The following is a 12489-nucleotide window of genomic DNA, read 5'->3' on the forward strand; positions in this document are numbered from 1 at the left end:
GGTCCTTTACATCCTTTGTTAGTTGTGTTCCTAGGTATTTTATTCTCTTTGTAGCAATTGTGAATGGGAGTTTGCTCTTGATTTGGCTTTGTTTTTTAGTCTGTTATTGAAGTATAGGAATGCTTGTGATTTCTGCATATTGACTTTGTATCCTGAGACTTTGCTGAAGTTGCTTATCAGTTTCAGGAGATTTTGGGCTGAAATGATGGGGTCGTCTAAATATATAATCATGTCATCTGCAAATAGAGACAATTTGACTTCTTTCTTTCCTAATTGAATACTCTTTATTTCTTTTTCTTTCCCGATTGCTCTGGCTAGAACTTCCAATACTATGTTGAATAGGAGTGGTGAGAGAGGGCATCCTTGTCTAGTGCCAGATTTCAAAGGGAATGCTTCCAGTTTTTGCCTTTTCAGTATGATATTGGCTGTGGGTTTGTCATAAATAGCTTCTATTATTTTGAGATACATTCCATCTATACCTAGTTTTTGAGAGTTTTTAGCATACAGAGCTGTTGAATTTTGTTGAAGGTCTTCTCCGCATCTATTGAGATGATCATGTGGTTTTTGTCTTTGGTTCTGTTTATGTGGTGGATTATGTTTACACATTTGAGTATGTTGAACCAGCTTTGCATCCCCAGGAGGAAGCCTACTTGATCATGATGGATAAGCTTTTTGATGTGCTGTTGCAATTGGTTTGCCAGTATTTCATTGAAGATTTTTGCATTGATGTTCATCATGGATATTGGCCTGAAGTTTTATTTTTTTTGTTGAGTCTCTGCTGTGTTTTGGTATCAGGATGATGTTGGTCTCATAAAATCATTTGGGAAGGATTCCCTCTTTTTGGATTATTTTAATTATTTTCAGAAGGAGTGGTACCAGCTCCTCTTTGTACATCTGGTAGAATTCAGATGTGAACCCATCTGGACCTGCTGGGCTTTTGTTTCGGGTTGGTAGGCTATTAATTGCTGCCTCAACTTCAGCCCTTGTTATTGGTCTTTTCAGGGCTTCAGCTTCTCCCTGGCTTAGGTTTGGGAGGGTACAAGTGTACAGGAATTTATCCATTTCTTCCTGGTTTACTGTTTATGTGAATAGGATTGTTTGTGGTTATCTCTGATGGTAGTTCATATTTCTGTGGAATAAAAAATGCTTTATGATTTTTTATTGCATTGATATGATTCTTCTCTCTTTTCTTTTTTATTAATCTGATTAGTAGCCTATTTTGTTGATCTTTTCAAAAAACAAGCTCCTGGATTCACTGATATTTTTGAAGGGTTTTTGTGTTGCCATCTCCTTCAGTTCTGCTCTGACCTTAATTATTTCTTGTTTTCTGCTAGCTTTTGACTTTTTTTTTAATCTTGCTCCTCTAGCTCTTTCAGTTTTGATGATAGTGTCTTGATTTTAGATATTTCCATGCTTCTCATGTGGGCATTTATTGCTATAAATTTCCCTCTAGATGCTGCTTTAAATGTGTTCCAGATACTGTTGTATGTTATGTCTTTTTTCTCATTGGTTTTGAAGGATATCTTTATTTTTGACCTTCATTTCATTGTTTATCCAGTCAACATTCAAGAGCCAGTTGTTCTGTTTCCTTGAAGTTTTGCCATTCTGAATTATTTTCTTAATCCTGAGTTCTAATTTGATTGCTCTGTGGTCTGAGAGACTGTTTGTTATGATTTCCATTCTTTCGTGTTTCCTGAGAATTGATTTACTTCCAATTATGTGGTCAATTTTAGAGTAGGTGTAATGTGGTGCTGAGAGGAATGTTTATTCTGTGGATTTGGGATGGAGAGTTCTGTAGATGTCTATTAGGTTTGCTTGGTCCAGATCTGAGTTCAGGTCCTGGATATCCTTGTTAATATTCTGTCTCGTTGATCTGTCTAATATCGACAGTGGAGTGTTAAAGTCTCCCACTATCATTGTGTGGGAGTCTAAGTCTCTTGTAGGTCATTAAGAACTTGCTTTATTTATCTGGGTGCTTTTGTATGGGGTGCATATATATTTAGGTTAGTTAGGTCTTCTTGTTGAATTGATCCTTTTACCAGTATGTGATGCCATTCGTTGTCTCTTTTGATCTTTGTTGCTTTAAAGTCTATTTTATAAGAGACTAGCATTGCAACTCCTGCTTTTTTTTTTGCTCTCCATTTGTTTGGTAAATCTTCCTCTATTCCTTTATTTTGAGCCTATATGTGTCCTTGCATGTAAGATGGGTTTCCTGAATACAGCAAACCGATGGGTTTTGACTTTTTATCCAATTTGCCAGTCTGTGTCTTTTGATTGGGGCATTTAGCCCATTTACATTTAAGGTTAATATTGCTATGTCTGAATTTTATTCTGCCATTTTGATGCTAGCTGGATGTTTTGCCTGGTAGTTGATGCAGTTTCTTCATTGTGTTGATGCTTTTTACCATTTGCTATGTTTTTGGAGTGGCTGGTACTGGTTGTTCCTTTCTATGTTTAGTGCTTCTTTCAAGAGCTCTTGTAAGGCAGGCCTCATGGTGACAAAATCTCTCAGCAATTGGTTGTTCATAAAGGATTTTATTTCTCCTTTGCTTATGAAACTTAGTTTGGCTAACTATGAAATACGAGGTTGAAAGTTCTTTTTTGGGGATGCAGCAGGGTGGCCAAATAGGAACAGCTCCAGAGTATTGTTCCCAGAGAGAACAGCACAGAGGGTGTGTACTCACTGCATTTCAAACATGTTTTCACTGCCCAAAGACCAGGAGATTACCAGACCCAAAAACTTCACAAATTTTCAGCACGGCAGTTTTAGCCAGTGCCCTGTCGGTGCACAGAAACACACACAAGTCTGGGAGGCCGTTTGGACTGGATCCTGGAATGCCTGGGAGACAGAGCCTGCCATTCAACTGAAAGGCAGGGGGCTGAGACAGGGAGCCAGAAGATCTGGCTCAGTGGGTACCACCCCCACAAAACAAGCAATCTGAAACTCTCTGGATTGAGAGTTTCGCAGCAAGCGCAGCTGGATCCAGGATGCTCCAGTTCAGTTGGGGGAAGGGCGTCCCCCACTACTTAGGCAGTCTGCCACTACTGAGGCAGTCCACCACTGCCGAGGCAGTTCACACAACAGCTGGGCAGAGCCTGCAGCAGCTCAGCAACACCTCTGCTGGCAGATTGTGACTAGACTACTTGGTGAGGGGCAGGGCATCTATGAAAAAAGGCAGCCGTATGACAGGAACTTATAAATTAAGTCAGCCTTCCTAGGACAGAGCACCTGGGAAAAGAGGTGGTTATGAGTTCAGGTGCAGCAGACTTAAATGTACCTAACCAGCAGCTCAGCACAGAACAATGGAGCTCCCAGCACAGCACTTGAGCTCCTGTAAGGGACAGACTGTCTCTTCAAGCAATTCCCTGATCCCTGTATACTGAAAGAGACACCTCATAAAGGGAAACTTAGGCCAACATCTAGCAGGTACCCTTCTGGGACAAGGATAGCAGAGGAAGATACCAGTGGCAACCCTCGCTATTCTGCAGCCCCCATGGGTGATACCCTGGTCAGTGGGGTCTGGAGTGGAGCTCCAGACATCCTGCAGCAGAGGGGCCTGACTATTAGAAGGAAAACTAAGAAACAGGAAGAACAACTTCATCATCAACAAAAAGGACGTCCACTCAGAGACCCCATCTGAAAGCCACCAATTACAAACACCACAGGTAGATAAAGCCACAAAGATGGGAAGAAGCCAGCACAAAAAATTGAAAACACAAAAACCAGAACACCTCTCCTGCTACAACAGATCACAACTCCTCACCAGCTAGGGATCAAAGATGTATAGAGAATGAATCTGATGAATTGACAGAAACAAGCTTCAGAGGTGGGTAATAACAAAGTTCTCAGAGCTAAAAGAACATGTGCTAACCCAATGCAAAGAAACTAAGCACCTAGAAAAAAGGTTAGAAGAGATGCTAACTAGAATAAACAGCTTAGAGAAGAATATAAATGACTTGATGGAGCTGAAAAACATAGCACAAGAACTCAGTGAAGCATACACAAGTTTTTCTAGCCAAATTGATCAAGCAGAAGAAAGGATATCAGATATTGAAGATCAACTCAATGAAATAAAATGAGAAGGCAAGATTAGAGAACAAAGAGTGAAAAGAAATTAACAAAGCCTCAAAGAAATATGGGATTATGTGAAAAGACCTAATCTACATTTGATAGGTGTACCAGAATGTGACAGGGAGAATGAATCTAATCTGGAAAACACTTTTCAGGATATTATCCAGGAGACTTCCCCAAACTAGCAAGGCAGGCCAACATTCAAGTCCAGGAAATACAGAGGACACCACTATAATATTCCTCAAGAAGAGCAACCTCAAGGCACATAATCATCAGATTCACCAAAGTTGAAATGAAGGAAAAGATGCTAAGGGAAGCCAGAGAGAAAAGTCCAGTTACCCACAAAGGGAAGCCCATCAGATTCACAGTGGATATCTCTACAGAAACCCTACAAGCCAGATGAGAGTAGGCCCAATATTCAATATCATTAAAGAAAAGAATTTTCAACCTAAAATTTCACATCCTGCTGAACTAAGCTTCATAAGTGAAGGAGAAATATAATCCTTTATGAACAACTAATTGCTGAGAGATTTCATCACCACCAGGCCTGCCTTGGAAGAGCTCCTGAAAGAAGCACTAAGCAAGGAAAGGAACAACTGTACCAGCCACCCCAAAAATGCACCAGATGGTAAAGACCATCCACAAAAATGAAGAAAATGTGTCAACTAATGGGCAAAACAACCAGCTAGCATCAAAATAGCAGGTTCAAATTCAGGCATAACGATATTAACCTTAAATGTAAATGGGCTAAATATCAGAATCAAAAGACACAGACTGGCAAATTGGATAAAAAGTCAAGACCCATCAGTGTTCTGTATTCAGGAAACCCATCTCATGTGCAGGGACAAACATAGGCTCAAAATAAAGGGATGAAGGAAGATTTACCAAGCAAGTGGAGAGCAAAAAAAAAGCAAGAGTTGCAATGCTAGTCTTTGATAAAATGGACTTGAAACCAACAAGATCAAAAGAGACAAAGAAGGTCATTACATAATGGTAGAAGGATCGATGCAACAAGAAGAGCTAACAATCCTAAATATATAGGCATTCAATACAGCAGCACCCAGATACATAAAACAAGTTCTTAGTGACATACAAAGAGATTTAGACTCCCATGCAATAATAGTGGGAGACTTTAACACCCCACTGTCAATATTAGACAGATCAATGAGACAGAAAATTAACAAGGACAACCAGGACGTGAACTCAGATCTGGACCAAGGGGACCTAATAGACATCTACAGAACTCTTCACCCGAAATCCACAGAATAAACATTCCTCTCAGCACCACATGGCATCTACTCTAAAATTGGCCACATAATTAGAAGTAAATCTCTCCTCAGCAAATGCAGAAGAAAGGAAATCATAACAGTCTCTCAGACCACAGCACAATCAAATTAGAACTCCAAATTAAGAGACTAACTCAGAACTGCACAACTTCATGGACACTGAACTACTGGCTCCTGAATGTCAACTGGATAAGCAATGAAATGAAGGCAGAAATAAAGATGTTCTTTGAAACCAATGAGAATGAAGACAGAGTGTACCAGAATATCTGGGACACATTTAAAGCAGTGTCTAGAGGGAAATTTATAGCAATAAATGCCCACATGAGAAGCAAGGAAAGATCTAAAATGAACACCCTATCATCAAAATTGAAAGAGCTAGAAGAGCAAGATTAAAAAAACTAAAAAGCTAGCAGAAGACAAGAAATAACTAAGATCAGAGCAGAACTGAAGGAGATAGAAACACAAAAAATCCTTCAAAAAATCAATAAATCCAGGAGCCGCTTTTTTGAAAAGAAAAACAAAATAGACCTCTAGCAAGATTAGTAAAAAAGAAAAGGGAGAAGAATCAGATAGATGCAATAAAAAACGAAAAAGGGGATATCGCCACCAACTCTACAGAAATACAAACTAGCATCAGAGATTGCTACAAACAACTTTATACACAAAACCAGTAAAACTGGAAGAAATCGATAAATTCCTGTACACTAGCACCCTCCCAAGCCTAAACCAGAAGAAGTTGAAACCCTGAATAGAACAATAACAAGGGCTGAAGTTGAGGCAGCAATTAATAGCCTATCAACCAAAAAAAGCCTAGGTCCAGATGGGTTCACAGCCAAATTCCACCAGACACACAAAGGGGAGCTGGTATCAGTCCTTCTGGAACTATTCCAAACAATACAAAATGAGGGAATCCTTCCCAAATGATTTTATGAGACCAACATCATCCTGATACGAAAACCTGGCAGAGACTCGACAAGAAAATAAAACTTCAGGCCAATATCCATGATGAACATAGATGCAAAAATCTTCAATAAAATACTGGCAAACCGATTATAACAGCACATCAAAAAGCTTATCCATCATGATCAAGTAGACTTCATTCTGGAGATGCAAGACTGGTTCAACATACTGAAGTCTGTAAACATAATCCACCACATAAACAGAACCAAAGAAAAAAACCACATGATTATGTCAATAGATGCAGGGAAGGCCTTTGACAAAATTCAACAGCTCTGTATGCTAAAAACTCTCAATAAACTAGGTATCAAAGGAACATATTACAAAATAGTAAAAGCTATTTATGACAAACCTACAGCCAATATCATACTGAAAAGGCAAAAACTGGAAGCATTCCCTTTGAAATCCAGCACTAGACATGGATCCCCTCTCTCACCACTTCTATTCAATATAGTATTGGAAATTCTAGCCAGAACAATTAGACAAGAAAAAAAAAATAAAGGGTATGCAATTAGGAAAGGAAGAAGTGAAATTTTCTCTATTTGCAGATGACATGACTGTGTATTTAGAAAACCCAATCACCTCAGCCCAAAATCTCCTGAAACTGATAAGCAACTTCAGCAAAGTCTCAGGATACAAAGTCAATGTGCAGAAATCACAAGCATTTCTATACACCAATAACAGTCTTAAAGAGAGCCAAATCAAGAGTGAACTCCCATTCACAATTGCTACAAAGAGAATAAAATACCTAGGAATACAACTAACAAAGGATGTAAAGGACCTCTTCAAGAAGAACTACAAACCCCTGCTCAAGGAAATGGAAATAAGAGAGGACACAAACAAATGGAGGAACATTCAATGACCATGTTTAGGAAGAATCAATATTGTGAAAATTGCCACACTGCCCAAAGTAATTTATAGATTCAACGCTATCCCCATCAAGCTACCAATGACCTTCTTCACAGAACTCGAAAAAAACTACCTGGAACTTCATATGAAACCAAAAGAGAGACCTCATAGCCAAGATAATCCTAAGCAAAAAGAGCAAAGCCAGAAGCATCATGCTCTTTGATTTCAAACTGTCTTACAAAGCTACAGTGATCAAAACAGCATTGTACTGGTACCAAAACAGAGATATAGACCAATGGAACACAACAGAGGCCTTGGAAGCAATGCCACACATCTACAACTATCTGATATTCCACAAACCTGCCAAAAAAAATCAGTGGGGAAAGGATTCCCTGTTTAATAAGTGGTGTTGGGAAAACTGGCTTGCACTGTGCAGAAAGCAGAAACTAGACCCCTTCCTGACACCTTACGCTAAAATTAAGATGGGTTAAAGATTTAAATGGAAGACTTAATACCATAAAAACCCTAGAAGAAAACCTACGCAAAACCATTCAGGACATAGGCATAGGCAACGGCTTCATGACAAACACAAAAAGCTTTGGCAGCAAAAGCCGAAATAGACAAATGAGATCTAATTAAACTCCAGAGCTTCTGTACAGCAAAAGAAACAATCATTATCATAAACAGGCAACCAACAGAATGGGAAAAAATTTTTGCCGTCTACCCATCTAACAAAGTGCTAATATCCAGAGTCTACAAAGAACTAAAACAGATTTACAAGAAAAAACCCATCCAAAAGTGGGAGAAGGATATGAACAGATACTTTTCAAAAGGAGACATATATAAGGCCAACAAACATATGAAAAAATGCTCATCGTCACTGATTATTAGAGAAATACAAATCAAAACCACATTGAGATACCACCTCACTCCAGTTAGAATGGTGATCATTAAAAAATCTGGAGACAACAGATGCTGGAAAGGATGTGGAGAAATAGGAACACTTTTACACTGTTGATGGGAGTATAAACTAGTTCAACCATTGTGGAAGACAGCATGGAGCTTCCTCAAGGACCTAGAAATAGGAATTTCTTTTGGCCCAGCAATCCCATTACTTGGTATATACCCAAAGGATTATAAGTTTTTCTATCATAAAGACACATGCACACATATGTTCATAGTGGCACTGTTTACAACAGCAAAGACCAGGAACCAACCTGATTGCCCATAATTGATAGACTGGATAAGGAAAATGTGACACATATACACCATGGAATACTATGCAGCCATAAGAAATGATGAGTTCATGTCCTTTGTAGGGACATGGATTAATCTGGAAACCATCATTCTCAGCAAACTGACACAAGAACAGAAAATCAAACACCGCTTGTTCTCACTCATAGGCAGGTGTTGAACAGTGAGGACACAGGGAGAAGAGCATCACATACTAGGGTTGTTGGGGAGGAGAAGGGAGGGACAGCAGGGAGTGGGGAGGTTGGGAGGGTAACATGGAGAAAAATGCCAAACATCGGTGATGGGGGGGATGGAGACAGCAAATCACATTGCCCTGTATGTACCTGTGTAACAATTCTGCATGATCTGCATATGTACCCAAGAAACTAAAGTTAAAAAAAAAAAAAAAAGTTCTTTCTTTAAGGATGTTGAATACTGGCCCCCACTCTTGTCTGGCTTGTAGGGCTTCTACCCAGAGATCCACTGTGAGCCTGATGGGTTTCTCTTTGTGGATATCTCAATCTTTCTCTCTGGCTTCCTGCATTTTTTCCTTCGTTTCAACCCTGGTGAATCTGATGATTATGTGCCTTGGGGTTGCTCTTCTTCAGGAATTTCTTTGTGATGATCTCTGTATTTCCTGGACTTGAATGTTGGCCTGCCTTGCTAGGTTGGGGAAGTTCTGGATAATATCCTAAAGAGTGTTTTCCAGCTAGGATTCATTCTCTCCGTCACATTCAGGTACACCTATCAAACGTAGATTAGGTCTTTTCACATAATTCCATATTTCTTGGAGGCTTTGTTGATTTCTTTTCACTCTTTTTTTCTCTAATCTTGCCTTCTCATTTTATTTCATTGAGTTGGTCTTCAATCTCTGATATATTTTTTTCTGCTTGGTTGATTCGGCTATTGAAACTTGTGTATGCTTCGTAAAGTTCTCTTGTTGTGTTTTTCAGCTCCATCAGGCCATTTATATTCTCCAAGCTGTTCATTCTCATTAGTATTTCGCCTAACCTTTTTTCAAGGTTCTTAGTTTCTTTGCATTGGGTTAGAACATGTTCTTTTAGTTCAGAGAAGTTTGTTATTACACACCTTCTGAAGTCTGTTTCTGGTGGACTGCCTTGGTAATGGCAGACTTCCTCAGTAGTGGTGGAATGCCTCGTTAATGGCTGATGCCCTTCCCCTTACCAAGCTGAACTGTCCCAGGTCCAGCTGTGCTTGCTGCAAAATTCTCTATCCAGAGTGCTTCAGATTGCTTGTCTTTGTGGGGTGTGGGATTCACAAGCCAGTACACCTGGCTCTGTTTCAGCCCCCTTTTTCTCAGTTGCATGTGTGGCTCTGTATCCCAGGTGTTCCAGGTGCCTGTTGAAATGGCCACCCAGATTTGTGTGAATTTTTGTGGAGAGACCCTCAGTGCCAGCTGAAACAGCCATGCTGGAAACTCATGGCGCTTTTCAGCCTGGGAATCTCCTGGTCTGTGGACGGTAAAAACTCGTTTGGAAATGCAGTGAACACTCACCCTCTGGGTTCTTTTCCCTGAGAACTGCACCCTAAAGCTGTCCTATGCAGCCATCTTGGATCTCTCCATTGCTATTGGTATTCTTACCATGAAGCTTTCCTCTCTGAATTCATCTAACTGTGATGGCTTTCTCTGTAAACATGTAAAGAGCATATCATTATTTCAGCAAATAGCACATGCTGAATTGCATGGTTTAACTCGTATGTGCATCCTTCCTTCCATCTAGGTTATAAGTCCCTGGATGAATGGGTTTATTTTAATATTCCCATCCACATAAGTTGCCCTGCACATATATCCATTTAATACATATTTGCATATGACTGTGGGGTTCATATAATATATAAATATCAACGCATTGGGAATCAACAAGTTACACTGAATGAGTAGTAAAACATTCATTCATTGAACATACGTATTGAGAATGCACTGTGTTCCAGGCAGTTTTTGGCTCTGGGACTACCACAGCAAACAAAGGAGTTTTATTTCAAAGAATAAAGTGTGTATTTTACTTTGTGACAGCTTGGTGTTGAGAACATGCTGATGAAATCTGAAAGTGGAAAGATGGGGATTTAAAAGTATTGGTTTTGGGATGGTGAGGTAGATCATGTGAGAGGTCAAAAAGTTGATTATGTTGTAGGGAGGACTGAGATATTGTTCCTTCAAATCTTGAACTCCTGCACCGTGTTCCCATTAGCAACTTCAGATTTTGCTTCCTTGTCTCATTAGTGCAATTTTGCCTCTGGGCCTGCCTGTCTCCTTTGTCCATCACTCATGCCTCTGGCACTTATTGGACCTCTCACTGTGGCTTGAATGTTTGCTTAAATTGTTTCTGTCCTTTGATATTTGTCTGATATTTTAATGTAGTTAATGTAGGCAGTTAGGGGAGGGGAGAATAACCTTACCCATTCTTAAGGTTGGTAATTACTGATTAAAGGTAATCAGTAAAAGAAAAGAGAAACTAGGGTAATCAAATCAACTGCATATGAAGTTTTTGTTTATACAATAAGCATTTGTGCAGTTTATGAGGACTAATCTATACTTAAAGTGCCACATAAAATGTGTAGTGCTACATGTACATAAGTTATATGCTCTTGGTGTTGTTTGAAGAGAATTTTGGGGGTAGACAGGAGAGATTACAAGGAAATCAGATCTTCATCTGAAAGCAGATGTGCAAGCTACTGACCAGTCAGGGATTATAGAGGCTTTTCTCCTCGTTGCTGTTCTAAGAAATTCAGAATCAATCCAAAGCCTGTGCAGACATGCTGTATTTTACTCACAAGATTTTTGGGCAGACATGCTCCACAGCTACGGTTTTATTTTTCTCCAATTTTATAATATTCTTTCCCTCATGTAGCAGCATCTGTATTTCAAGTTATTTTTTATTCATTTCTTTATAACCCGGGACAATGGAAAATGTTCAAAGATCAGTTTAATATTTCTGAGAAAGTTAATAGTGCTGAATGACACACCTGTTGGTCACTGTAACACATTTAATGACAGAAACAAAGATTCTGAATCAACTTCTGCTTTTAATTCTGACCTAGCCAGCTCCTGCACTTCCTTCTGACCCATCACAAAATGAACCTTAAAAATGACTTACAGTTTTTTTCCTAACCCATCTCTACTGCTTGTGAACTCAAATGAGATCTCTGAAAGGAAAAATCAAAGTCTTAAAAACAAAACAAAAAAAACTTTCTTTCCCCAATTTAAGTCTTCTTAATTGAATAAGTAGCATTTCCTAACATACAATTTATCTTCATAAAGCTAAAACTCTGCCTAATCTATTTAATCTTGAAATTGTTCCAGAGAACACATAGAAATTTCACAGGAAGTAATTAAGGCAAGCACTTTAATAACAAAATAAGATAGAAATGAGATGGAGTGGCTGTATTTTAACATATACTATAGCCATGTCTAGCGTGTTGCCAGTCGTCAATTTTTAGTATATCTACCAGCCCAATAGACTTGATAAAGAAAATGTGATACTTATACTCCATGGAATACAATTCAGCCATAAAAAATGAGATTTGTCTTTTTCAGGGACCTGGATAGACATGGAGTTTTCCGTAATAAACTAACACAGGAACAGAAACCAAATATTGCATATTCTCACTTATAAGTGGGAGCTGAATGATGGCAACACATGGACCCAAAGAGGGGAACAATACATACCGGGGCCTACTGGAAGGTGGAGGGTGGGAATAGGGAGAGAATCAGTAAAAATAACTAATTGTTACTAGGCTTAATATGTGGGTGATTAAAAAGTCTGTACAATAAACCCCCATGACACAAGTTTACCTATGTAACTAATCTGCTTTTATACCCCTGAACTTAAAGTCTTATACAGATTATAGAATAAACTTAAAGTCTAAGTGTTGGGATGTATGGGGTGGATGTAATCTTGGAATGTGCTAGGACTTTTCCTCTGTTGTATAGCTGACATTGAGGTGTCAGAACTGGAAGTATTCTTTTACATCCATAAAAACCTAATTGCTTCTCAGATTAAGATTTTAAAGGATCAAATTACCAGTAAAATAATTTATTTGGGGCCTTGGCTGACTGAAATGGCTGCTAAT

The sequence above is a fragment of the Sapajus apella genome, unplaced genomic scaffold (genome assembly GCF_009761245.1).
Source record: "Sapajus apella isolate SASKATOON/1434 unplaced genomic scaffold, GSC_monkey_1.0 scaffold6, whole genome shotgun sequence".
In the NCBI taxonomy this organism is placed as follows: Eukaryota; Metazoa; Chordata; class Mammalia; order Primates; family Cebidae; genus Sapajus; species Sapajus apella.